At 39.3% G+C, this 27691-nt stretch overlaps 1 protein-coding gene across 2 annotated transcripts in view; it reads right to left on the reverse strand.

Annotated features, from left to right (window-relative positions):
* Positions 1 to 8571: 8571 nt before the first annotated feature.
* The window catches only part of ERCC5 (ERCC excision repair 5, endonuclease), a 266206-nt gene continuing 247086 nt past the window's right edge, over positions 8572 to 27691 (reverse strand). For both annotated transcript variants that reach the window (XR_009005888.1, XR_009005889.1), the window contains exons 17-18: positions 25405 to 25539; positions 8572 to 9980 (exon numbers count right to left, since the gene is read on the reverse strand). The gene's annotated coding sequence lies outside the window, so the exon portion shown is untranslated. The remainder of the gene's footprint in view (positions 9981 to 25404; positions 25540 to 27691) is intronic.

Genomic DNA, 27691 nt, shown 5'->3' on the forward strand with positions numbered 1-27691 from the left:
TTCTTATGATTCCTCATGTGGTCGGTGGTGGCCCTGCCTTCCCAGGGGAGGCTGGTGTGAGGGCTTCACCGGGTGCACCCATGCCGGGACTCCTCCCACAGTTAGGGACACAGCAGACAGAGCTGAGCCTTTGCTGAAGTCGGAGTGAAAGTATAGCAGACTGACATGCTGGTTGGTGCTTCATAACCAATTATCTGTGCGTCAGAAGGACGGGAGGAGATCCCAGACACCTTAGTCAGCAACATCCAGGCCCACTGATTGACACTGCCCGCCACTGGTCATGGGGCTTTGATTTAGTAACTCCCCTGTGCACCCCTGAGGTGACAACATCACCAAGAAATAACAATACATGCCTGTGAAATACATATTCCGAGTATCTATAATGCTCTGAGTTTATATTAAATTGACAAAAAAAAAAAAAAAAAGGAAAAAGAAATACAGTTGTCTAAAATCTTCACTCGGAAGAGAGAATTTAGAGCTTCCTTCCTTCATGTATTAAGGAAATACGACACGAAGTCCTTAATCAGATGGCCTAGGTTCAAATCTAGGTGTATCATGCATCACCTATGACTTTGGGGCAAATTATTGGAGCTGTGTATTTTTCCTCATTTCTAATATGCAGATAATAATAGCATCTACCTTAGTGTGTTGTTGTGAGTTTCTGGTGGGGATTTGATGACACAAAAAGAGTATGTTTTATATGTTTATATGTTTTATATATTAACTTTATGAGACAGTGACTGATTAAGAATAATATAAGAAAATAACTAAAAGTATGGTCATAAATATTAACTTAAAAGTCTTAATTTGATAGAGCTGGAAATAGTTTCTCGCAAGTTTGTTTCCAATACAATAATTTGTTAAGAATCTCTTCACCAGTGATTGAATGATGATAAGCAGCAAAGTCATTAGGATTCTGCCTAATTTTAAAGCAGATACTTTCTTTATAGAGAGTCTGAATGAAATAAAAGTAAATGGAAGATGATGGAAATGGTTATAGATACTTAAGAGAGTATTTTCCCCTGCACAAAAAGTGGATGTAACCATGACTCTGTACAGGGGTGATATAAAATATCAATTCAGGAAAAGGATGATAAAAACTTTTTTTAAAACATTTTGTCATATACCTCCCAGAACTGCTAAATTGCCTTTCTATTCTCAATAACACAAGTCAAAGGCCTCAAAGCCAGTATAAAAAATGTGAAACAATCCATGTCAGAAGCAGCACCTGATAGGAGAAAACAGGATTTCCAAATCAATTTGTCATGATCCAATATGGATTAAGCAGTTTGTTTTGACATTTCTCATTTGCTAAGTGCCAGCATGCCAAAGTAATCTTCCTGTGATACATACACAGACCAGAACATTTATTATTATTTATTTAGGGGATTTAGAGCCCCTTTTGCTCCAGAAAAGTCATTTGAAAGCAGAAATATTTTGAAATCAAGACTGCAGGTGGTTTCACCTGATAGTAGCTTAACCTCATCATTTCAATCCTTCAATGGAAAACCGTGCTCTACCACCTCAGACAAGGTAGGAAAGACCTTCCAGGTTTATGTAGCAAACAAAACTACCCCAGGGTAGTCTTGAATTCCACCCCTGATAGAGAGTGATGGAGAGTAATTTGTATTCTAGACCTTCCTAGCCCCATATACTATCCCTTCCCATTTGTCTTACTTTTGAACTGGGAACCAGTAGAGACTTAGAGACTCAGTAGGGACTCTTGAATAGAAACTAAACTGCAAGACACAGAATGGTATAATGACACGATCCCTCTTGGTGTCAGGCCAGTTTGAATGTGAATCATCGCGGTATTTCATCTATTAACTATTTGACAGGAAGCAAATTACATAACATTTCTGACCTTCAGTTTCCTCATCCAATGATACAATCCTTTCCTCATTGGATTACAGTGAACTTTAACTCAGATACTATAAGTACATTAACTAGTACAGTGCTCGGTCCACAGAACCTCAATAAACGTTTGTCCTTCCCCTCCCGGCGTTCCCCAATTCCCCTGGTCTCTCACTTTGTGAGTTTTACAGGGAGGGTGGGGGCAGGGGACGGGGAGGGTAGAGACAAAGAGAAAGGAGTGGACATCTTTCCAATGTGGCACGGATACATGTTGCTTAATGTGATTCTCAGAGGCTCCATCCCCCAAAATGCCCTCTTCAACCCGTTTTAGGGAAATATTTAATACATCAAAGAAGATGAGAAAGAGAAGAGGGAAGAATCAGTGCAAGATGACCCTATCAGGGTAGGGATTTTACCTTGACATGGTGATAATCCATCTCTTAACTGGACAGCTAGGGAGGTTATTAGAGAAGGGACATTACCAGCATCTGAATCCCTGGTACCTCTTGCTGTGAGGGTTGGCTTACACAGGTGTTGCCATTTTCACTTGTGTATTTATATATTTTTAACATTACATATGTCCATTATTTCTTGAGTGTATTGGCTTAAGTGCACATTAGAATTGCTATTTATAGTTTGATAATGAGAAAGGATGGACTAAAATACCCAGCTAGAGTGCATCTGCCTTAAAAATGAAGAGGTGGAGGAGATGGTGATGGAGGAAGGGGACAGATTCAAATATCTGTGTTTCCAGGTTGAAAAAAAGTAAGTGAAGTGAATTAAATACACACCCTTGTATAAGCTGATCTCTGCTTGGTAACCATAGAAAGAAGTATAACCTAGGACTCTCCCAAATCCAGAGCAGTGTCTCGCCTTCACCAACTCTGGGTTCTGAGCACAAGGGTCATAGGAGGGCCTGTGTGCTCAACACTGGGCTGAGTGTTTCCCATGTAGACCATGTTTAGTCTTCCCAGAAACACTCTGATGTCTTGCTAAGATCGGGAAACCAAAACTCAGATGTCATTGGTCCACACTGTCACTAATACTGTGAGCCTGGAAACCAAATCTTTTCTAGTTCTAAAATCTATACTCTTAATTTTATGTAAACTCCCTCCACCTCAAACTGTATCCTGCAGGAAGGACAAAGGTTGGGTCTCCCCTGTTCCCACAGAAGACCTATGCTTGGAAGATTTGGGCTTGGAAAATAATTGGTGGGTAAAAGTTCTGAAATGATAAGTACCTGAAAGAATTCTAAGGAAAGTTATGGGCCAAATAATTTCTATATGCCTATTTGCCTGAATACACAGCTGAAAAGAAATTTGAGAGGCAGCTGTAAAATATGGGACAATAAAAAGAGTTTCAGACAAAGGATTACAGTCGTGAACTAAAAGTAGACTCCTCAAAAGAGTGAACCAGGCATTAGGAGAGAAAGGCAGAAGACAACCGCCTTTCTGTGATTCTGGTCGACCAGGTCTGCAGTGCAGGCTCTGTCTGAAGCGCAGCCTGAGATGCTGGGTGGTTGAACTGAATGATCACTTGCATCCTCTGCTTCCCACAGAGCACATAACTCCATAGCTAGGAGAAGTGGATGCTGTCAGTGGAGACAACTGTGCACCCTGCTGCCACTTCTGCCCAGGAGACCTGATCTTGTTCCAAACGCCACACACCAAAAAGGACCCTCCATGGTCCTGACTATGTACAATGAAGTCCTGATTGAATGCTCCTAACAGCAAAAGAGATCGGCGAAGTGTTTGAAGTGTGTGAAGATCGGCGAAGTGTGTGTTTGACATTTTTCCTTCTACAGTGGGATGCTGACTCTTCTACAAATGGCCATAAGATGGGGGATTCCTGAACACAGGCAGGGAAATCAAATACTGGACTGATGAAGAAATAGTAAATGTCCATTGCTGACTTGTTTCAATTTATGTCACTCACTATGGCCTCCAAATACTACACAGACAGTCCCATAAAGCTGATCTCACTACATCATCAAACTCCAGAAAGTTGCAGGATTCCCAGGCTTTCTGTGGAAAGCATAAATTGCTTCGTAAGCCTATCGTGCCCTAAGTTTGTCTGTGTTGGATCTGATGAAATCTCAAATTCCCTGACCTACCAGATTCCTCCCGAAAGTGATTGGAAATGTCTCAAACCATAGAGTTGTTTTGGAATGAAACATTCCCAAGGAAATTACAGAACTAAATATATCCCAAGGTCATGCCACCATTAAAATCTGCGTCCCTGAACGATCCCATTGGGCCACGTTGTTGACCCATGTCCCCCATCGTGGACACTTTGCCCGACAGGACTACTGAAATCTTAGTCACTCTCAATCCTGGGGACCCCAGAATCCTATGTCATTTGCACCTACCTGGCCTCATTCCACAGCATCTTTAAAATTCAGGTGTAGCTAAATTTAGCACCAGAAGAATGTGTGGATTAAAAAACTGTGTTGTGGTTTAAAAAGTGAGTCCTGATTTAAGACTGCATCTAGCAGGTTTCAAATCCTAGCTCTACCACTCACTAGATTTTATGAGCTTGGACAAACTTCTCTAAACCTTATTTTTCTCATCTGTAAATTAGGGATGCCAATAGTCTCTGCCTCATAAGGTTTCTGAGAAGATATATAATTACGCATGTAAAAATACCTAAAATGGTTTCTGACATATTCAATGCCTTGACAATCCTATTACCAACTTTTTTTTGCTACAAAATTGAGGCCTAAGAAGATTAAGTAACTTGTCCAAGATTATACAGCTATATTATGTGCAGATGTGATTTTTCTAAATTTATTCCAAAGGGTTGACTAAGGACTCTGATGGGCTATGGAAAAATAAATGAAAACAAAGAGCAGAGGATATAATACATAAGGAATCCAGAGAGCTAAGCCCCAGTTTCTACATCTCTAAAATGGGTGGATTGGGCTTGATTTCCAGGTTAAGATGGCATTTGTTTATAATAACTGGTAATCTCTAAATTTCTGCTATTGAAATAGTTCTTAAAATATGGAAAATTTTTTAATATGCCATTCTCTAGGAAATTAGGGGTAATAGGATGGAGATAGACTAATCAATAAAACTGCTGGTCTAGATATGTGTTGTTCTCTAAAATAGAAGAGTATGTCATGCTGAGATGATAGTAGGAAGAAGCCAAATCCTATACCCACTGTCCCACTGCCTGTTACCAGCTTGGAGTCAGAGGATCTTCAAAATAAAAAAATTAATAAATAGGGACTTCCCTGGCGGTCTAGTGGTTCAGACTCTGCACTTGCAATGCAGTGGGTGTGGGTTTGATCCCTGGTCTGGGAATTAAGATCCCATATGCCACATGCAGCATGGCCAAAAATTAAAAATAAATAAATAAAAAATAAAACACTCCTTCCTTAAAAAGAATAAATACATAAATAATAAAAATTGTATCCATCCCCATCCACTTTGCCTCACCCTACCATGCAGGTACTATTTCATAGGTTGTAAAAGTTACGTCCCGGATGTGGCCACCACTACACCGCTCTATCCCCCCCAGACAAATTAGCATGGTCCCTTAACAGGCTTTCTAAAAGAACTAGAACTTCAAACAACTTAATGGCAAGCAGGCAGTATCATTTTTGGAAATGAAAGAAGACCACCCAAATGAGAACAGACAAAGGCTGTTTATTCACAGCTTGTTATAGCAAGACAGTCAGCCACCATCACTTGCGTTTGGCAGAAAGTCAAGGGCAGGCAGGGGAGGGGGAGCGAGGAGAAAGGGAAGCCTCCGCGTGTACCCTGATTGGAGGTTGTTTGCCTGGAAGCTGGAGGTGGGCCAACTAAGAGTGGGGCTCCTATGTGATTGGTTAGGGTGTCTATTTGGCTTTCTCTGATTGGTGGGAAGGTGGAAGTAAGGGTGAATATCAGGGAAGCTGTCAGATATTAAGTCCTGGCCATTTGGGGCCGATTGTTGCAGGGCCTATTGCCTGGCTTCCTACACTGGTTGCTGGAGACTGTGGTGGGACTTGTGTTAGGTCTGACTCGTAGATAGCAGGCTGCCTCCCTGGGCTGGTGACTGTGGATCATAGGGTGGTTTCCCCGGGCTGGTTGCCGCAAAACTCTTTTCTATGTGGTCTGGCTGTTGTCTGTTTATATATTCAGTCTCTCAAATATATTATGCTTGGGATGTGCATGGAAAGGCAGGGGTGGGAAACTACAATGTCAGAATATGCCAGAAATTCTAATTTTTCACATAACTGCTTCTGGTTAGAAAAGAACCAGAGACTGTCAAGGCGACCTGAGGAAGAGTTCCTTGGTCCTACAGGGAAAGCCCCTACAGGAGAGAAGAGGACCTCATCTAAGTCCAGGAGGACATTACTGAATAAATTCTGCTTTCAGGATACACGACCCTGACTTTGGTCTGAGATAGATAGGTTTTCAACAAGTGGACACTAAGAGCAAGTTTTCTGTTAGGAAAACACTAAAACTAGACTAATGCTTCCTCAATCAAAGATGAAGAAACAATAAATTTTCATTGTCTTCATGAATAATTTTTCTATGGCATAAAAAGGGAATATTAGCTGTTTTAAAGTCTTCAGAAATCATATTTCTGAAAACTATTATTTGCTACCAGTAAAAATAATTTTCAGAAAAATATTTTCATTTTTCTCAAATATATACCAGAAATCATAGACTATTGAAAAAATAGAGATCAAGATAAGACAGAAAGACACAAGGCTGAGATCTAATCTGAGATCACACAAGTTGAAGACCCTCTCTAAAACTGCAAGGGTAAGATTAAAATCCAAAGGTAGGCATCTTTTTTTTTTAATTTATTGGCGTAACATTGATTTATAACATTAGATAAGTTTCATGTGTATTTCATTATATTTCTACTTCTGCATACACTAGAGTATGCTCACCACCAAAAGTTTAGTTTCCATTTATCACCCTTTTACCTATTTCAACCTCCTTGCCCCTTTCCCTCTGGTAAACCACTACTCAGTTCTCTGTATCTATGTGTTTGTTTTTGTTTGGTTTGGTTTGTTCATGTATTTTGTTTTTGTTTATTTGTTTGTTTTTTATATTCCACATATGAGTGAGATCATAGGTATTTGTCTTTCTCCATCTGACTTACTACACTTAGCATAATGCCCTCAAGGAAACCCTCACTGTTTGTGGGAATGTAAGTTGGTGCAGCCATTATTGTGCAAACAGTATGGAGAGTCCTCAAAAAATTGAGACTAGAACTACCACATAATCCAGCTATTCCACTTCTGGGTGGGCATCTTAAAGAGAGGACTTTACATATATGTAGCTCCTACTCAAGGAAAAACTAAAGAAGTTACCTCAGAATGCAAAGAAAAAGACAAAAAGATTCGGAGTAGATGATAAAATGGAGGGAAAAGTAGCAAAGAAAACAAAGAAACTAACTAAGTATATATATACATATATATGTATGTGTGTGTTTGTGTGTGTGTGTGTATATATATATATATATATATATATATATATATATATATATATATATATTTAGAGATGAAAAAGAAATTCCCTGAGCTAAAAACAATAACTGCATCTGTAGATCAAAAGAGTTCCCCTTCATCCCAGGAAGAGAATATAAAACTTGACAAAAATGTTAAATTTCAAAGATCTAGGGAAAAAATCCTGGTTTTCAACAATAGAAGAGACATTATATTCGCCTCTTATTTCTCCTCCATCAGACTAGATTCCAGAAAAAAACGGAGCTAGGTCTATAGAGTTGGCTAAGAAACCAGAGAGTTTCTTATACCATACTAGCTATTTATTCACAAATAGGAAGGAAAGATATTTTTCAGACATGCTATGAAACTGAAAAAATAGTTTTCACATAGATTGCTTGAAAAATATACTGCAGAATATATTTCAGATGACCAAGAAGTTAATCAAAATTAAAGGGCCAAAAATATGCAGAACAGCCTAAAGAAAAAGCTGAGACTGAACACTGAATAGTATTAAAGTAGTTATACATCTAAGTATCTTTTTGCAAATGAGATAAATTAATACAAAAAATTTAAATTATCTTTTGAGAATGGGCAAAATGTTAAAAAAAATTCTGTAGTTTACTACAAATAATATATATCAATACACCAACATCAATATATGATAGATCAGGTAGATTGAAAGAGACAGTAGTCATATACCTTAATTTTAATCACACTAAATCAATCTTTGTATTCTACCAAAAATTGTCAATAGAAATTTGGCAAGTTGACCTTAAACTTGGCCAAAATAAATCTCAATTCTATAATTATAGAGGCCAGACTATCTAATTATAAAACTAATATTACAAATTAATTTGTTCATGTAATACAAAAAATATTCTTGTATATTAAAAAATTATTCAAAGACAATAAAAGATAAAAAAGAAAAAGAGAAAAATATTACAAAATAGAACTATGAAGAGGCCACCAAAGGCATATGTAAAACTTTAGAATGCTATGATATTTTTTAAATAGAAAAATACTAGTATAATTTATTCAAGAAGCAGATATTTAAAATATTAAAGATAAGTTAACCAGAATATAATAAATTTGTGAATAGAAAAGAAAGAATTAATAAATGAGTGCAGGGAAAAGTTAAAATTAGTATATATTAGTACCAAGGTTGCTTCTTAGGGAATAAGTTAAATAATAGAAATGCCACATTAAGAAAAAAAATCAAAAACAGTAAGAAAAAGTTGAAATAACAAATATAGAATACTTTGTATAACTTCATGTTAATAATTTGATTTATTTCAAAGAAATGGAGGTTACCCTGGAGCAATATAAAATAGCCAAACTCAATTAAAAGGAAGTAGAAAAAGTGAATACATCTATAAACAAAGAATGCATGTGGAAAGACCATTTCTAGTGTCTCTGGGCACATGAGTGAATTATTTCAACCTTTAACATGCTAGATGATTCTAGACATTTATATGCTTTTTCAACACCTAGGAAAAAAGGTAAGTTGAGCAATTTATTTTATGAATCCACCATAATCCTCATAACCAAAGTTTGATAATGAACAAAACAGAAATTAGAGATAAGTCTCATCTATTTCCATATGTATATAAAAAAAATCCTAACTGAAATACTAACAAATTTGTAGTCCACTAAAATCAAGAACAAATGCTTGGATGTTTTAATATTAAGAATTTTAGCATTGAAATATATTATTAACTCAAACAAGAAAAACCTTGTAGTCGCCTCAATTTTTGGTTGAAAAAGATATTTTATAAAGTCCAATCACTATTCTTGATTTTATAAGCTTTAAAAAATCTAAGAATAAAAACATGAGACAGAGTAACAATCTCACAACAAAAGTCATTGCTGTTATTAAGTCAATGAGACTCACCTTCTACAAAGGAAGGTTATAATCATCATTCTGTCTTAGCATTGTTCTAGATGCTACAATGAAACTCAAAACAGATGACAATAATTAGGAAGAGACAATAGTATCATTATTAATGACTGATGTGGCTGTATATCTAGAGAATCTACATAAATAAGCTGAAAAACCTCTTCTAATTCATATGAAAGTGGATATACACCAGACACACAAAAATCAATAGTTCTTTCAATATACCAATAATAATTTTTCAATAAAATTTGTAGTTTTTACAAAAGCTTGAAAACTATTGACCTTTTTTCTAGGTACTTTATTGAGAAAATGTCTTTTTTTTTTCTACCGTTATGTCTAAACATTGTAAAAGAAAATCTGAATAAATCAGCAGATGTACCCATGTTCCTGGGTATGTAGACAGAAGACATTGATTCCTCACAACTCAATGTATAGCTTAAACATACTAAAATCTCAAGTTTGGAACTGAAAATTATTATTATTTTTTTTTTTTAATAAATTTATTTATTTATTTTTGGCTGTGTTGGGTCTTCGTTTCTGTGCAAGGGCTTTCACCAGTTGCGGCGAGCGGGGGCCACTCTTCATCGCGGTGCACGGGCCTCTCACTGTCGCGGCCTCTCTTGTTGCGGAGCACAACAAGCTCCAGACGCACAGGCTCAGTAGTCGTGGCTCACGGGCCTAGTTGCTCCGCAGCATGTGGGATCTTCCCGGACCGGGACACGAACCCGTGTCCCCTGCATTGGCAGGCGGATTCCCAACCACTGCGCCACCAGGGAAGCCCTGAAAATTATTTTTAAGAATACAAAATTTTGAAAGACTACAAAGTGATGGTTGCTAACAGGTATTTTATAAAGAACAATGAAAGAGGACATGATTGCTTGGACAATAAAATACCCTCTCAGCTGAGATGTTTGCAATTTTAGCAAAATGCATGCAACACATACAACAAGTTACAAATTTAATTACAAAAATACTAAGGTTCCAATAGGCGACTGGAGAACAAACATAACCAGAAAGTCACGAAAGAGGTGATTCCAATGGCTAAATACTTGAAAAAAAAATGCGTCATGACCAGTAGTTAAAGAATTTGTCCAACTGTGAAATACTACTCAGAGCTATTAAATTTCCAAATATAATACCAATACTGTCAGGAGAGATGTGGTACAATACCTCAAAGTTATTACCAGTGGAGGTGTGATAACTTTCTGGATAGTGATTTGGAAATGTAGCTGCAAATGGGGGGGAAGGAAGGGAGAGAAAGAGGAAAGAAACAAACAAAAAATATTTGCAGCATCTCAGTATAGTGAGATTCTATGATGTTTCCCCTTTACAGTTTTCTGTGTTTCTCAAATTTTCTATAATGAGCATTTACTAATATAAATTAAGCTGTAATAAGATAAATATTACTTCTAATTAATCTAAAATTAGAATGTGGAGTTGAAATAGACAATCTCTAAGTGACTTCCAGTTATGAATAATTCTATGGCTGTAATAATGTCGACATTCAGTTTTCCACAATTATGTTTGATGTACAAGGGAGCCATATACATCTAAACCATTTTTAAGACTATCGATGACCTACCATGAATTTTAAATCTCTGTATCCTTAGTCAAGCTTAATGGTATAGCTTACTTTTCTTGTTTCGGTAAAGTAGACTAGGAATAAAATTCCCCTGCTTACTCTAAAATTACATTAATATGTAAAGAATAGAAATAATTGATTGCCTAGAACATGTCTGACAATTCTACAAATTATTGAGACTCTTCGATTAGGTAAGCAAGACTTACAAGTCATCTTTAACAAACAAGTTTGAAATATCTGTGAAAGAAAGCTTTCGTATGGGGCCCGACTATATGGACAGAGTATAATGATGAGTGAAGAAAGAACCATATCATTTGAGGTTTTTTTTTAAAAAAGCGGGGGGAAGTAGTGTCTATGACTTTGCTTAGATTTGAGAAAGACTCCTATCGTTTGGGTTTAAAAAGGAGAGAGGCCTAAAATGTTGTCCATTCAATTGCTCACAGGGAGGAGATTAACCAGATAGTTATTCATCAATTCACATCTCTAATTGCAGAACATGATCATTGCTTTTGTCTCTTTCGAAAACAAATCAGCTTGTTGTCATCATATATAGTCTTCAATTATACAGCAGAACAAAATTTAAAAAGGAAAAGTATGCCGTTAAATCTCTGTTTAATGTCAGTCAAGCTAAACTGTGGCCCTTGAAACAGGCTTTCCAATATATACGACTTAAATAACTGACTCAAGTTTTTAAATTCTGTGTCTGGTTAGGCAAGAAAATCTTTCTGCTCACTTCAGTAAAATAAAATCAAAGGTGCAATTGCTGGGTTTGCATGTCATCAAGCCCATTACCCTTATCGCTTCCTTATCTGAGAGTTTAAAACTGCGATTTCTTCATATTCACGAGTTCACTACTCTTTGAGAATCTAAAGGGAATACCTTCAAAATTTGCTAACCTAGTCCCGGTAAAGGCAAGATTGCTTTGGGGAAAATGTTTCTTAGAATAGAAACTCCATTATTTCCATCTATTGTCGAGATCATCTTTTACTACAGAGACAAATTCCCGATCTAATTAGTCATTACTCTGACTTTCCTAAAAATTAGAAGAATTTTGCAGGTTCTCATGTATTTGTAAAACTTGAGCACATATCCAGGTGTTTCAATGAAATAGTTTCCGCTGTCTTCTATTCTCTGTAATAGACTGTTTACCTCAGCCACAGGTTTGAGTCAACTGTGAATCATTCACTGTCAAAATAATTTGATTAATCACTTTGAATTTTAAAATTCAATTCAAAGTAAAATCCTTTTCTTATTTTTTTCTTCCACCATGTGCTGTCTTCCAATTTACCTTATCTGGTGTAAATGAAGAAATCTGTGATGCATCTTAATTCATAATAATTTGTTCAGGCTTCATGTAGACAGATGCTTTGAAATCATTATCATGCCTTAAACTTTCTTTCTCCAAACTGAGTGTGAAACTTTATGATTTCTTATATAACCCACTCTTCTTACCCCATAACACATTTTTTGCTCATCTTGACCACTCTGTTGATTTCAACCTTTTTATAAATTCTGAGACAAGCATTTTCTGTAATTCATCAATTCATCTAGTATGTCTATACAAATTGAGCATATCACATGTACCAGGTTCCATGGGAGCCAGTAAGAGATTAGTAGGTGAAACGCTTGAATAACTACCTGAAAGGTACCGAAGACCACTTAGTCCTCTTTCTGCTGTTAGTCTATCCATCCCAACATCACAAACATTTGATTTCTGTGCAATGAGAGTAAGTGAATGATTTGATGATGAACTGACTATTCTCCTGCCACAGTTGTATATAATGTCAATATCCTCTAACAGAGTTAAATATTGGTCCCTATGTCAATACTTTTGCTTTCCATACACAATTTTTCTGATTTATCAAAGCCACTGTGCAATCACTAATGTCATGTACTAAAATCTCAGTGGTCTACTTCCATTTAGGGACTCACGTGCTGAACCTAGTTTGAGAAAGAATTTCTGTTCATCTTCAATCCTAGTCCTTCAGTTAATAATTTTATTCTTGAGACACACTGTGCTCAGAACCCACATGACAGGTGTTGGCCTTGAGGAAGTGGTATCTAAGGCCCTTCAAGAAGCCATTTCACGTACTTGAGGCAGCAGGTTTCACCACCTCTTCTGCCTCTTGGTTTTGCCAACTTTGATTATAATTCTTCAAGATGGAAAGAGGAAAATTAAAACAACTAGAGAAGCCAAAATAGAATTAAAACAGACTGGAGAATGAACGAAGGATAGGGACTCTGAAAAAGTATCAGTGGCATTGAATGGGCTTTCTTAGGGCCCTGATGCTTTCAGAATACATTTGTGCACTTAGATGTTCTGCTCAATGCGCTCTTCCCCTGATCAGCACTGGAGCATCCAGCTATGATTCAGAGTGGATGATAAATTCAGTTTGAGTATAATGAAACAGAAAACACAGAATAACAGCGACTGAAGCAAAAAATAACCGATTTATCTCTCCTGTAGACAAAGTGCGATGGGTCCACTAGGACTAGGATCTCGGCCGTTCCTACCACATGGCAGTGACCTTGTTGATCAAGATGGCAGCCTCAGCTCCAGCATGTCCAGAGGGAAGGAGCCAGAAGGGAAGTGGAAAGGGCAAGAGTACATGCTCCCTCCCTTTAAGGATGCTTCCTGCAAAGCGCCCACACTGTTTCTGCTCCTGTTCTGCTCACATCACTTTGGCGAGAATTTAATTATATGGCCGTATAAAATATAATGAAAGAGATTGGGGAATTTCGTTTTTGTCCTGGGAAATTATGTGCCCAGCTAGCATTTGAAAGTTCCATGATTAAAGAAGAAGAGAGAATGGATATTGAGGAGAAACTATCATTACCTGCCAGAGAACTAATTATTTTTGTTAAATAATGATTAGAATAATTTGATGACACATGAGATCTGACCACCTCTTCTTCTGCTTAGACCAGCTTTCCCTCAATAGGGTGTGATGGATGATTTTGCCCTAAAGCATGGTTATAACAAAACCATGATTATAGATGAGATACCATTGAGCACAATATCTAAATTTATCATAGATATCATAAGTATATCTTCAGATAAATCAGACAAAATGACCCATGCATAACATTTCACATAGAAAAGTAAAATGTATATTAAAGTTCACGAAAACTGGTTACTTCAATTGAAGCCATGTCTTGATAAACACATAAAAATGTTCCTCTCGTCCCTAACTGCAATTTAGTATCACCTGGGGAGTCTGTCTTGTTGCTGTTGCTGTTATTTGCTCCCTGATCATCTGATAATGCCAATGCCCAGCACACACCTGAGACCAATTAATCCGGAATCTGGCGGGTATAGAAAAAGGAAGTGAGACCAGGTCTCTGGATGTTTTAAAAGCACCTTCTCAAACATAGAACTCCATCCATACGAACTGCTAATGAAGCCTTAGAATATAAGCATTAAACAGTGCAGCACTGATGCTTTTTTTTAAAAAAAAAAAGCTCAATTTTTATTATCAATGTTTTATTTTTTTTTAATTAATTTTTTTTTTTTTTTTTTGCTGCGTTGGGTTTTTGTTGCTGTGCCCGGATTTTCTCTAGTTGTGGCGAGCAGGGGCTACTCTTCGTTGTGGTGCCTGGGCTTCTCTTGCGGTGGCTTCTCTTTGTTGTGGAGCATGGGCTCTAGGCACGTGGGCTGCAGTAGTTGTGGCTCGCAGGCTCTAGAGCGCAGGCTCAGTAGTTGTGGTGCGAGGGCTTAGTTGCTCTGCGGCATGTGGGATCTTCCTGGACCAGGGCTTGAACCCGTGTCCCCTGCATTGGCAGGCGGATTCTTAACCACTGTGCCACCAGGGAAGTCCAGCACTGATGCTTTTAATTGCACTCAAGAGTAAAGTGCAATTAAGAAAATCTGTGATGTGATTGATCTCTCTGTATATTGGACTTTATTTTGCACTAAATAAAGTAAGTCACTAAGGTCAACTAAACATGTTTCTGATGACTTTGAAACCCAGCACTTCTTTTTCTTCCAGGTTAATTATATAAAGCAATCGCAATGATATAATCTGTAGTAACAAAATACTTTTTACGTGCAGAAAGAGGGGAGACTTAGGTGCTCATCGTGATAGAAAATATAAGATTTAATTGAGATCTTTTAATGTCGTCACAGAAATTTTCAATTCTACCTGTTGGTGCCGGGGCCTGGGCGTCTCAGAAGTAACCCACTGCTCTTTTAGCCAGGAGGCTTTTGGTAGTTCCAGCCTTCCTAAATAAAGAGGACAGATGCAGAAAGATAAAACTTTTCTCCCAAAAATTAACGTAAGGGCCAAGCGCTATGACCAACATGAAAAAAACTTGGATTCTAAGCCCAGATCTGCCCTGATTACCAACATGACTTTGACTTCTAATAACCCACTCTCCCCGAGGCAAGGCGTCCTCATCTGTAAACACACAGGCATTTGACTAGCGGTGTCCAGATCCCCTTCCGGCTCCAGAACCCTAAGTTTCTCCCCAGCAGTCATCCTACTTGGAAAGAAAAGTACTAATTCAGATTTCCTGTCCAAATCATGTCATCCGTCCTCCCCCTGACCCCGGGTCATATTAGAATAGATGCAATGACTAGAGGGAAAATCCCCAATTTGAGCCACTCCCAGGTTCCCCTGACGATGTAAGTACATTAAGTTCAGGGAATGTGGTTGGAGTTCACTCAGGGGTTATGCACATAATACAGAAAACACCTGGCAGGACTTCTTCTCTTTGGGATCTCTAGGGAGGACCACTGCTTAAAGCTTTGAGACTTTCTATCAGTCATGGGATGCCTAACTTTCCAATGGTCCATACAACAAAACTGACTTCAGAATGGGTGGTAGAAGCACTGAGGGTCTAAGGGGATAAATCTCATAAAAATCCAGATGCTGAGGATGAATATGGAAACCAAGACTAGAAAACTGGAGCCTCATTGATATGAGACAAACCTGGAACGTGTCTCAGTTTCCAGAATGAAGGGCCATGGATTGAGTTTGGGCACTGCAACACACAACCTTGATGATGGAGTCAATATACTTGAGGTTTTTGTGCAGAGTTACATGCCACCTGTTAGGAACTCTGAGTGAGAAACGGCATAAGGTTAATGGGAAAAACACGGAGAGTCTAGGGCTGCATGTATCAGAAACTAGAAATCAGACTACTCAAAGGCAGGGCCAAATGAAAGAAGAGATCATGAGACTCAGAAGAGAATTAAGATAGATATCTTTGGTGGATAGTACACCAAATATTCTTCCAATTGCTTACTGCAGAATCCCAGGTTCATTCAGGGCAGTGATACATCCTGCTAGAAATTCTCAGTCTCACAGCCTCCCTTGTGTGAGCAGGGGGTGCATAAGTGGGGAACAGAGTCACGAAATAATTCTGGCCCAGGTGATGTAGGCAGTAGCCCCTGGAGTTGTCATCCTCTCCCAAATCAGAACAGACAAAAGCCTCTGAAGGAGGCAGGCTGCTGACTCCTCCTCTTCCCTCAGCCTGGAGCGTGACTATGAGGCTGGAGCTGAAGCCTCCATTTTGCAACCATGAGGCAAAAAGAAGACAAAAGCTGGAAGGTAAGGGTGGGACATGGGACAACACAGAACCACCAGACCATCCTAGACTTCAAGCTATAAGAGGAAATAAAGCACTATTTGATTAAGCCGAATTACAGGCAGACCATAACATTCTATAAGCCAAACAGCTCATTAATTACAGTTTAATAATACTTCACGACTTCATAATAGTGAAGAATTGGAAAGCATGAGAAAACTGTACAATAGAGCATATCCTGCTATTCCAGCATCCGCTCGTAGGAACCAACCAAATTCCTCTTGTTGATAATCTCCCTTGAGATTTAAAAAGAAAAAATTAAAGCCTTCCAGGAGCCAGATGAACTCAGAGCTTTAAGACACATGGGAAGGAATTCTCAGCATACCCTTACTGAAGAGGGGGGTGTTTCTGCCATTTCTATAAACAATGGAGGAAAGATAGAAAGGCACTAAAATTAGATTCATGCCAGAGCCCTGACATTTGAGATGATACAAAAACTACAAACTGGCACTTATAAATGACGAGAGATTCACAGGAGACAAGCACATCTGCCCCGTGTAGCTGATTAGTTTGAAAGGCAGCATTAAGACTCAGCGGTTACAGATAATGCCTGAAGAATTTCAGATTAGTTGAAGAGAGACAAATAGGAAGCTGTTATTTTTCCGGTTCGTGAAGAGGTCTTGGGGCCCGAACACCTGGCTGCTGGAAGAAATAAACTCCCTCGGGGCTGCATTGCATGTACTGCTCGGAGCGAGTAGCATTTGCCTTCTGCGTGGGCTGGTCGGAGCAGATGCGAGCCTGGTGACGTCCAGCCCTGCAGCCTTCTCAGGCTACTACGTGGACATCGGAGAAGGCGCAAAACAGAAAAGACCCCTTAGCCCAAGAGCTATTTTTTATTAGGAAAACCTAAACTTTCAGAGGAGCTTCCCTGAAGAAATGCTGCCAGCAACGCTTTCAAAGGCACCTCCACCAAGGAGCCTGTCTACACAGTCCTTCGTTCCTTCCAGGGAGATTGCTCTTTGGCCCCTCAGAGACGCCTGGTGTCATGACTCCCAGTCAAGGGCATCACCAAGTTGGACCTCAGAGCTGACGACCGCCTCACCGTTGCTGGCTCAAGACAGACCAGCCTTGCCATGCCAATGTACGGCCTTGCCATTTCATTACAAGGAATGTTTTTTTAAAACATGTACTAAAGTGTTGATATTTAATACAATTAATAATTTTTACTGCTTTATCATGAGCCTATTTAAGTGAAATTGGATTTGTCCCCTTGTTTTCACTGTGACTGTGGGTGGAGAAGAACGTCATGACTGCCGGTCCGCGTGGCCGTCACAGCCATGATTCTGCTCAGACACCAGCAGTTTCACTCACCGTTGCTTTCGCACCATGAGTGCAAATGTCAAGACAAGGAAAAAGGCAGGTTTGTTGCCAGTGATAACATTTGACCTTTCAAGAGAAAAATAGAAATCTAGAAAACTTCTATTGTCAATGGGAGCTTGCCAACACAAAGATTTTTCTGATGGACTTAGTCGTGATATTAACAAATATGATTTCTTGATGTTGTATTAAAAATTTGACAATTGGAAGATCTTCATAACTCTGCGAATCAATTTTTCCTAATGACCAATGAATGGTATTAGAAAGTCACTCACGGTTAAAAGATGTATTCAAAGTGCAAGACCACTGGATTTTATGGTTATAGACCACAAAACCTTGTCGTGCTTTTATATTCCACATTGCAATTAACCTGTAAAAAAATACCACTTTTTTAATTGTCAAATTTTAGTGCACTATCGAAGACGTACATCCACAATTACCTGTAAAGGCTATTAACACGCTCCTTTATTTTTCAACTACATATCTGTGTGAGGCTGAATGTTCTTTATATACTTCAACAAATCTGCATGTTGCAACAGATTGAATGCAGACTCAAGCATGAGACTCAGCTGTCTTCTATCAAATCAGACATTAAAGAGATTTGCAAAACTGTAATGCCATTTTTCTCACTAAAATTTTGTTTTAGGAAATATGGTTATTTTTAATTAAAATATTAATAATATTAATGAGTTTATGATGGACAGTTTTAATGAATTAATAAATAAATATGTTTAAATTTTGTCAGTTTTAATTCCTAATGCAGTCAATATCAATAGATATAACCCACAAACAAAAGGACTTTGGGATCCTCAAGAAATTTTAAGAGTGGAGAAAGGACCCAAGATGAAAACATTGGAGAGCTACTGACTTAAGCCAAAAAAATTATAAGTACTTAAAAAAGTAGTATTTTGAAAGATGAGCTTATTGTTCCTTCTAGAATTAGTCAAGATATGCACAGTGCTAGGCGAAATAATGCCCCCCAAAGATGTGCAAGTCTTACTTCCTGGAACCTGGGAATATGTTACTTTATGTGGCAAAGTGAATCAAGAGGCAAATTGGCTGACTTTAACACAGGGAGATTATCCAGGTGAAAGAGAGGGGTGGAAGTTCAGTGTCAGGGTGATGCGATGTGAGGAAACCTCCACCAGCCAATGCTGCTTTTGAAGATTGGAAGGGGCCACAGACCAAGGAATGCAGCAGCCTCTAGAAGCTTAAAGAGCAGAGAACACAGATCCTTCCCTCGAGCCCCCAGAAAGGAACACGGCCCTGCCAACACCTTGATTTTAACCCAGTGGTACCCACGTCAAACTTCTGACGTCCAGAACTGTCAGATAATTAATGTGTGTTGTTTTAAGTCACTTCCACTGTCAAATTTTACCTGAGCCCTGTAATCCTGGAAAATAGTCAACATTCAGCAATCCCTCTGCCATTTTGAGCTTGGAGAAACGACTCACTGCAAACAACCCCATTTTCCCCATGGCTTAGATAAGACTCAATGGGTGCCCCCCTTGTTTACCTAATACAAGGCCGGATGCTGACCCTCCAAATCCCCATCCTTTGCCTCATAAATGATTAGCTGAGCTGTTTTGTCCACGTTGCCAAGTGGAACAAAATTCTTATTACCCAAACCTCACTTAAGTTTCTCTCCCTCCTCCAGAGCCCTGAACTTTGACCCACCCTCTGCCAGAGCCGGCATATAGCTTCTCCTTAATGTTTCCGCCTAAAAATAGGGTGACCTCAGGGAGAAACATCCTTTGATCCGCTGTCCTATCATGTCACCCTCCTTGCTCATCCCACTTCCCACATCCAGTTCTTTCTAGCCCTGCTCACTCCTCCTTATTTATAATAAGAGAAGGCTTTTTTCTGACGTTGGAGATGCTTGCACCTTCACAACCAGAGACTCTTCCCTATTGCCATCGTCCCTTCACCCCCCTTGCAATAACCTTTTCAAACAAAGTATTTCCTTATCAAAGTGGAGATTTGTTTTTTATTTGACCCCACTAAGTGTGTGGTCATTTATTCCAGCAGCAATAGGAAGGTAATATGGTGGGTTAACTGGAAGGTGAAGCAGCTTAAGCCCCTTACTGTTCCTGTTCTAAGTAAGTACTTTTAAACAACAACAACAAATCTGCCTAGCCCAGCTAACAGCAGGCTACTACCCAAAATCATCTTGGGGGAATGGACAAAGCAACAGCAGGAGATAAGAACATTTTTTTCCCCTCATCTATAATTCCCATCACATTGCTAGTATGGTGGCGCTCAGAGCGAAAGTGGTGACCATTTGAGATTGAAGGAGGTTACCAAGATGAGGATCTCTGATGACTCAAATCAATGATTCCTCCATTCAAACTTGCAGGTGGCACAGCAGGAAGTCTGAAAGGAACATCTAAAAATACTCAGCGGCCCAGAATCCAGACGGTCACTGTGGGGGACCCCTTGAGAGCCCAAACAGGAGTGCACTTGACCTCTTAGAATTCCTTCTTCTAATACAAGCCTGCATGTGGGAACTCTTACTTCATTTAAAAATCAAAAAGTAAAACTTGCAGAATGAATACGAGTCACACCATTCCCCAGGGTGAAAAATCAAAAAAGAATCTTCCCTCAGTCATAATATTTGAAACCCTTGAGGAGTACCCCTGCCCCAGACCTTATGACATGTAGTATTCGCAAGGATGTTGTTCTAACAGAAAGTGACTTTGTTCTCCTGTTTGCAATATTTTGAGCATTAGGAGGTGTGATGCAAGCAATGCTAATAGCTGATATTTGGGACTTGCAAAATGAAACCCTTTAGTTCATAAGAAAGAAATCTTTATCTCGTAAAATCATCCTGATGAACCAGATGTTTGAGTGATGTCGGATGCTATTTTAATATCTTAATTTCTTTTCTTTTCTTTTTTTTTTTTTTACTTGAAGATTTAAAAATGAAGATGCAGAGGGCTCACCCAGTTTCCTCAGCAGCAGGCAGGGCCTAGCTCATGAACGAGTCACACACACGTACACTTACACACACACATGCACGCATCCATCATGCCCTATCACTTCAACACAGCCTGCTGGTCAACCCTCCGTATCTAAAACCACAGGTTGCAAACTTCATCTAGCCAGAACACTCATGACCATCTGAGGAATCATTGTTGTGCCAGACAACCACCACACATCCACCTTAGCCGTCCCCATCTTTTCCACACAGCAGGTAGAATCTGAGACTTCTGGCTTATCATCCTATAAAATGCGGAGCCAGCAATTTAAGATACCTCATAAGATAAAAAGGGGTGAAATGGGGGAGCTCTACCCATAGCTGCACTCCCGGTCACATTTTATTATTATTCCGTCCCTCTCTTGGCATTCAGCAACATGGTTTGCATTTCCCCTGCAGCTGGAGATACACAGGAGGCCTTTCCCAGCTGAGTGGCCTGCGGCAGAGGCGATGGCCCTTCTCCAAGGAGCACACAGGACGGCACACGTGCTGTTTCCAACCGGCCAGCTGACAAAACTGTGAATTGCCCCCATGTGAGGGTTAGAGATTGTGGAGGAGAGTTAGAAAAAGCAAAAGAGAAAAAAGAAAGCAGGTTGAGTCTAAAGTGAACTCAACGTGTGCATGGACAAACTCCACCCCTGGCCCACCTTTGATTCCTGGATACACAAAGCATTCCTAACCTGAGGTCCCTGAGTGGGTCTTGGGAGAGAGATGGTTTCCTGTTATTAGATGCAAAGTTGTGGGGGGCGAGCAGAGGTGCAAAGAGCTTTTATCAGATTCTCAATAAAAGGTAAAAAACCCATCTTAGTAGGATTTAAAATTCAATTGAGTCAGAAATATCCTTTTTAAACTTTCCATCACAGCTTAAAGTATTAAAAATAATCTCTCTCATATCTGTGTTTTAACTTCAGTTATAACCAAAGGGAAGTTTCTGTTTGTTTTTTTTTTTCCTGTGTCCAAGAAAGAAAATTAAAGTCGAAGAAAGGGAGAAACAAAGAAGGAGAGAGAGAGAAAACAAAAATTGGAGTATAAGACAAATTGCCCAGCTATATAAAGATGAGAAGTAAAGGATTTTAAAAAATGAGGATGAAATAAGAAATTGCTTCTGTCCAGGAATTTGAGAGCTAGAAGGATCACTTATTCCAATTCTCCATTTTAACAAGTGAAAATAATCAGTAATTTATCAAAGACCAAACAGCTAAACTCTGGCCTGATCACACTGTCATGCATCTTAAAACCAGCAGCAAGATAACTGACCAGGGTGAGCGGGTCATGATGAATCATTACACAAAGGCATCAGCTGCTGGGTCTCTAACAGGCTCCTTCCAGAAGATACTCCCTTCCGGGTTTGCCTTTAAAGATGTTATGGTTGCACAAAATTGTGTAGTGGCAGCTGGACTGACATTGAACAAATTCAAGTGAAGATTTTTAAAATTTTATTTGGTGATATTTATTTGGTTTTTCACTTTTCTTTCTACCTATCACTGTGCCCAGGGAACTGAGAGAATTGGACTCAAGAAACATGTTAGCATTTGCTTAAAGTTGATTCCATTGTTTCATGCACTTCTGTGGTGTCTGTGTGCATACTATTGCTTAAAAAGATGTTATTCAAGAGCATTCCATTACCTGAGCAGAACATGAGGGGTATTAGGGCCATGGTTCAAGGATCCTCAAGTCCTTCACCCCACACACTCACCATCTCCATGTTAGTCTTTGCCATGGTCACCAGGAATGTTGGCCAATCAAGTGACTAACCACGCTGGGCTGCCTTGTCCTTCCTGCCTTTGGTCCTGTTGCTTCCTCTCTCCAGAATGCCCTTCCTCCTTTGTCCATCTGGTGAGTACCTGCTTGTATTCTCTCTTTCCCCCTGAACCCACCACTGGCAGACTGGCGCCCTCTTCCCCATGACACCACCAGACCCTAAGTTTGTTGAAGGTAAGAACAGTATCTTAATCATCTCGGAAGACCCAGCAGTTGGCAGAGGGTCTGGCCTATAGAAGGAAGTCTCTGACTGTGTAATGGTTTGAACTAAAGTTTTAATGGACCTAGAATTTATTCATCTGACCAGTATTTATTGATCATGTACTATGTACTATGTCTGTGCCCTGAGGAAGGTATATAAAGCTGAATAAGAAAAGATACATACACCCCAATGTTCATTGCAGCACTATTTACAATAGCCAAGACATGGAAGCCACCTAAATGTCCATTGACAGACGAATGGATAAAGAAAATGTGGTACGTATATACAATGGAATATTACTCAGCCAAGTAATATTGGCCGAGTAATAAAGAACAAAATATTTTGTTCTTTTTGTTCAAAAAGAACAAAATAATGCCATTTGTAGCAACATGGATGGACCTAGAGATTATCATACTAAGTGAAGTAAGTCAGAAAGAGAAAGACAAATATCACATGATATCACTCATGTGGAATCTAATTTTTAAAAATGAGACAAATGAACTTATTTACAAAAAAGAAACAGACTCACAGATTTTGAAAACAAACTATGGTTACCAAAGGGGAAATATGGGGTGAGGGATAAATTAGGAGCTTGGGATTAACATACACACACTACTATATATAAGATAGATAATCAACAAGGACCTACTGTATACCAGAGGGAACTCTACTCAATATTCTGTAATAACCTATATGGGTAAAGAATCTGAAAAAGAATGAATATATGTATATGTATAACTGAATCACTTTGTTGTACACCTGAAACTAACACAACATTATAAATCAACTATACTCCAATAAAAATTTTTAAAAAAAAAAAAGCTGAATAAGTCACTGTTTCTGTTGACAAAGAACTCTTAGTCTAATGAAAATGAATGCAAATCTGGCACCAATATGGGAGAAAAAAGTATCTAAGTTTATTCCCTCTGATAATAGTTCTGAGACATTGTATTCATGGATGAATATTCCACCATTATATTCTGTCATATTCTACCATTCTTAGAGGAACTCACTTAACTGTAAATCACATCCATGTCTAATGAAAGTTTAATAATTTGATATTTTTAAAGTCAAATTCAAGTTAACAGAGGCCTGAAGGTATTAGGGTTGGGTAGGGGAAGTACAAGAGAGAAAGGAAGAAAATTAAACATGAGAACAAGGAAGATAAAAAAGATAATCAAATTTTACAGGAGGAGATTTCGTTGAATTTCTTTGTCTCAAAGTAAAGGCTAAAGGAGAATTTCCCTTTATTCTTCAGAAAATCCACAGCCGGCCCAGGAGGCCAGGCTCATACTCAGTTCCCACCTCAAGCCTTCATTTATAGCATTCTCCTATTTTTAAAAATGGATTTCTGTGAAATGTTTCATAATGTGGATTGGTTTCTTTGGGGTCTGCCTCTGCACTATAGCTGCATAAAAAGAGACATTAATAACTTCTCCGTTAATGGGTTTTTCAGAGTCTCCAAAGACTCACCTTGTACATTATAACTTTCTCCTACTTAGCCCCCTGGCTAAATCTTGATTGCCCTTGTAAGACATCTTCAGGACATATTGCTTAAGTTAAAGATGGTCCTTAGGAGAAATAACTTCTCATACAATGCACAACACATGCTCAGGCATCGGCAGAGCTGAAGGGCCATCGTTTCGGGTGTCATTTTACATTGGTCCCGTGAAATGTTCAGCTCCGAGGGGGCCGACCTTGTCTTGTAAATGAACAATGTCAGTGACAGAGGCAGCTGAGGCTCTATCCCAGACCTAAGAGGTGACTTTGAACTGGTTACTTCACATTTTTGTCCCTTGCCTGACACTCTATAGCCAAGTCCCAAGCCATCGGTTTCCTAAGGTGGAATGTAGAATTTCCAGAGCATTTTGCACAGTTTTGAAACCAATAGAAGAGGTTAAAAAAAAGACTCCACAAAACTGCAATTTCCTAAGTATATATTTCTGTGTGTGTGTGTGTGTGTGTGTGTGTGTGTATGAAGTCTTTAAGTATATACATGGTATTTTTATGTATATAGTGCATAGATTTATAGATTATAAAGGTATTAAAAGTACAGTCTTGAAATAGGTCTCAAATTTGCTCCATAAGGGCTATGACATCACAGGATGTAACGCATCCAAGGGTGGGAACCATGCTGGGCTCATGTTTGTCACTGCACCTAGTCTTAAAATGTTAGCCTTTTCTGGTTCCAGGATAAATGGAGGCTGCCTCTCTCTAAATGTCTGTCATTGGAACTAGTAACTGCTGCCAGCCCTCTCTAGTTTGGCAAGTAAAATCTGAATTCAGATGTGACAAGCAAAGAATCCATGGCTCCCCTTGCTAAAGCAGGAGTTCTTTACCTTTCATGAGTTACAGACGGCTTTAAGAACCAAAGAAAGAAAGGTACATTGGTCCATACGCACAAGAGTTTGCATGCGATTTTTGGAAGATTTTCGGTTAGCTAGTTAGAGCCTAGCTAACAGAAAAGGCTCTGCTCTTCAAAATAGCTTTATAGGCACCTTGTCTCATGTCCCCACATCTTTCCCTTTTATCTGCGGGTTGGCAGCTCTTTGTTTCATTTGGGTCTCTACTATATGCGGTGCTGACCAAAGAACACTTGTTATGTATGTCACCACTGAAATTAACAGGTAATTGCAGTGGTAGGTGTGTGTCACCAGCTGCCCTTAAAAAGAAATGACAGTCTGATTACCAAAGCAGCACTGGTTTTAGACAGATGACAAAGCATTTGTAGCACTGAGATCGGTTTCAAAACAAATGGCTGTCTCACGCTACTCACCACTCTGTCATGGGATTGTCAGAGGCTGCGTGTGCATCGTTTGCATCCGAGGAAGCTTGGCCAAGCTGGCACTCTGAGGAGATGACATATATCAACAGCATCAGTCTCTGCAGGCTTCCAAGTGCTACACGAAACCTGCAAACACAAAGCATGATACGCTGGATATCCTGGGGTGGCAGCTGCAAATAAACAGCAGACAATGAAAAGTTGCTTCCAAAATTGGGATTCATGGTTATGACTCAGTGTAGCATGATGGCTCAAAGCACAGGCCTTGGACTCCAACAGACCTCCTGCCATTTGTCCGCTAGTTACTGAACGACCCTGATCCTTGTTTCCCCCTTATAGAAAATGCGGATGGGGGTGTGGGGGATCTCCATTTTCCAGGGTTAAGAGAGAGGAGAGAGAAATAGGGAAAGGGAGAGCTCGCTGGTATCTCTTCTTATAAGGACACTAATCCTATCAGGTCAGGACCCCACCCTTATTGTAACCAAAAGTGAGGTCCAGCTGCTCTCCACTCAAAAGCCAATAGAGAGGCAAGGCTGGTGGAAAGGAAAGTTTGCTTTATTTTGGATGCTGGCAACTGGGTTGGGGGGCAGGGTGGACGCCTGTCCAAAGGCCGACTCCCCTCCTGCAACCAGTGGGCAAGAGCTTTTATAGACGGAGGGAGGAGGCTACATGCAGAAGCAGCACAGTCAGCTCCGACCGTCATCTTGAAATTGGTCATCAGTGGTCTGACCAGCATCATCTTGATTGTTTTAGGTACGGTTAGTCTTCAGTTCCAGGGTCGGTTTGTTCCCATTTTTTTGAGGTCAATTCTCAAAATTCTAGCAGCTTATGTCATGGCTACAGCCTGGTCATCATGTAGTTAACTTCTTCCACCTGGTGAAGGGTTTCGGTATCTACAAACAGCTCACAGGACATGGCTCAGAATAATATCTATAGCCCTTGAGGAGGAACTAAAGGTCCTTGACTCTGCTGACTGACTAGACTATTACTGTTTTGTCCTGTTTGACTGCTTTTCTTTGCTTTTGCATTTTCTCACTTCTCTGATTAAACTTATTCTTTGGCTAAAGTTTTTCCACAGACAAAAGGCAGGCAGAGAACATGGGGAGCAAGGACCATAGGGTCCTGCTCCATTTCATTATGACCTCATTTAACCTTAATTACCCCCTAAAGGCCCCATCTCTACATATAGTCATGTTGGGGGTTAGGGGTTCCAACATATGACTTTGGAGGGGGACACAATTCAGTCCACAGCAAGTGGTAATAGATTTTATGTATTCTGAGAAATTTGGAAGAGTGAGATCAAAACTATGATATTATCTCTGATTTACAAATTTTATAAACATTCAACTGAGAAAAATAAAACATGAGTTGAGAAAAAAAAAACCATATAAAATCTATTTCTCCTCCTCTGGGTTTAGAAGGAGTCACGTTAAGCATGGAAATTCTTCAATAGTTGACCCACCATGTGAGAATATTTATACAAGTTGAGGTTTGGGTAATGAGGACAAAAGTACATGACGAACCCTCCAGCAACTACAGCAGCGAGAGAAGCAGAAGAAGGAAGACTGACCTACTCTTCCTACTCCCTTTGCACTGAGCATTTTCAATGGAGGGGTATAGGATGCCAAGAGAATATTTTAAGGTTCACATCACACAGAGAGAGCAGAAAGAGACAAGACACATGTACTGAATTGAGAAAAACCTGCCAAGTTCTCTACTAAATCTTCATGGCTTTCTAAATAACTATCTGGGAAAACTAAAATATGAGAAAAAAAAGTCCTCTGCATTTCCAGCCCCCTCCATCTGTGCTTATTCCTTCAGCCTGAATGGTATTCCTCCCTTTCCTGGTGGACAAAATAGTCCCTCAAGACCAAGGGCACTTAACACTTACCTCCTCTCTAATTTCTCCTAAGTCCCTTCTGCACTCTCTCTCTATCACCCTATGTCCCAACACACTACCCCCGCACACAAACACACTTTCTACTATGTGGCCTTTTCACAAGTTCTTCATCTCTCCATGCCTCAGCCTCCTCACCTACACAATGGGTACAACATTGAAATGTATCCCATAGATTTGTGATCTTTACAGAAATCATTGTCTTCTGTGCTTGAGTATGAATAGTTTGCATTGCTGTCTTCAAACTCTTTGACCTTTACTTCTGCAGCATCTAATCATCTGGTAAACTGGTCTACTTAATTTTTTTATTTCAGATATTGTATTTTTCAGCTTTATAATTACACTTGGTTCTTCTTATATCTTGAATTTTCATTTTCATTGTAT

Source organism: Balaenoptera acutorostrata, chromosome 18, assembly GCF_949987535.1.
Source record: "Balaenoptera acutorostrata chromosome 18, mBalAcu1.1, whole genome shotgun sequence".
Lineage (NCBI taxonomy): Eukaryota > Metazoa > Chordata > Mammalia > Artiodactyla > Balaenopteridae > Balaenoptera > Balaenoptera acutorostrata.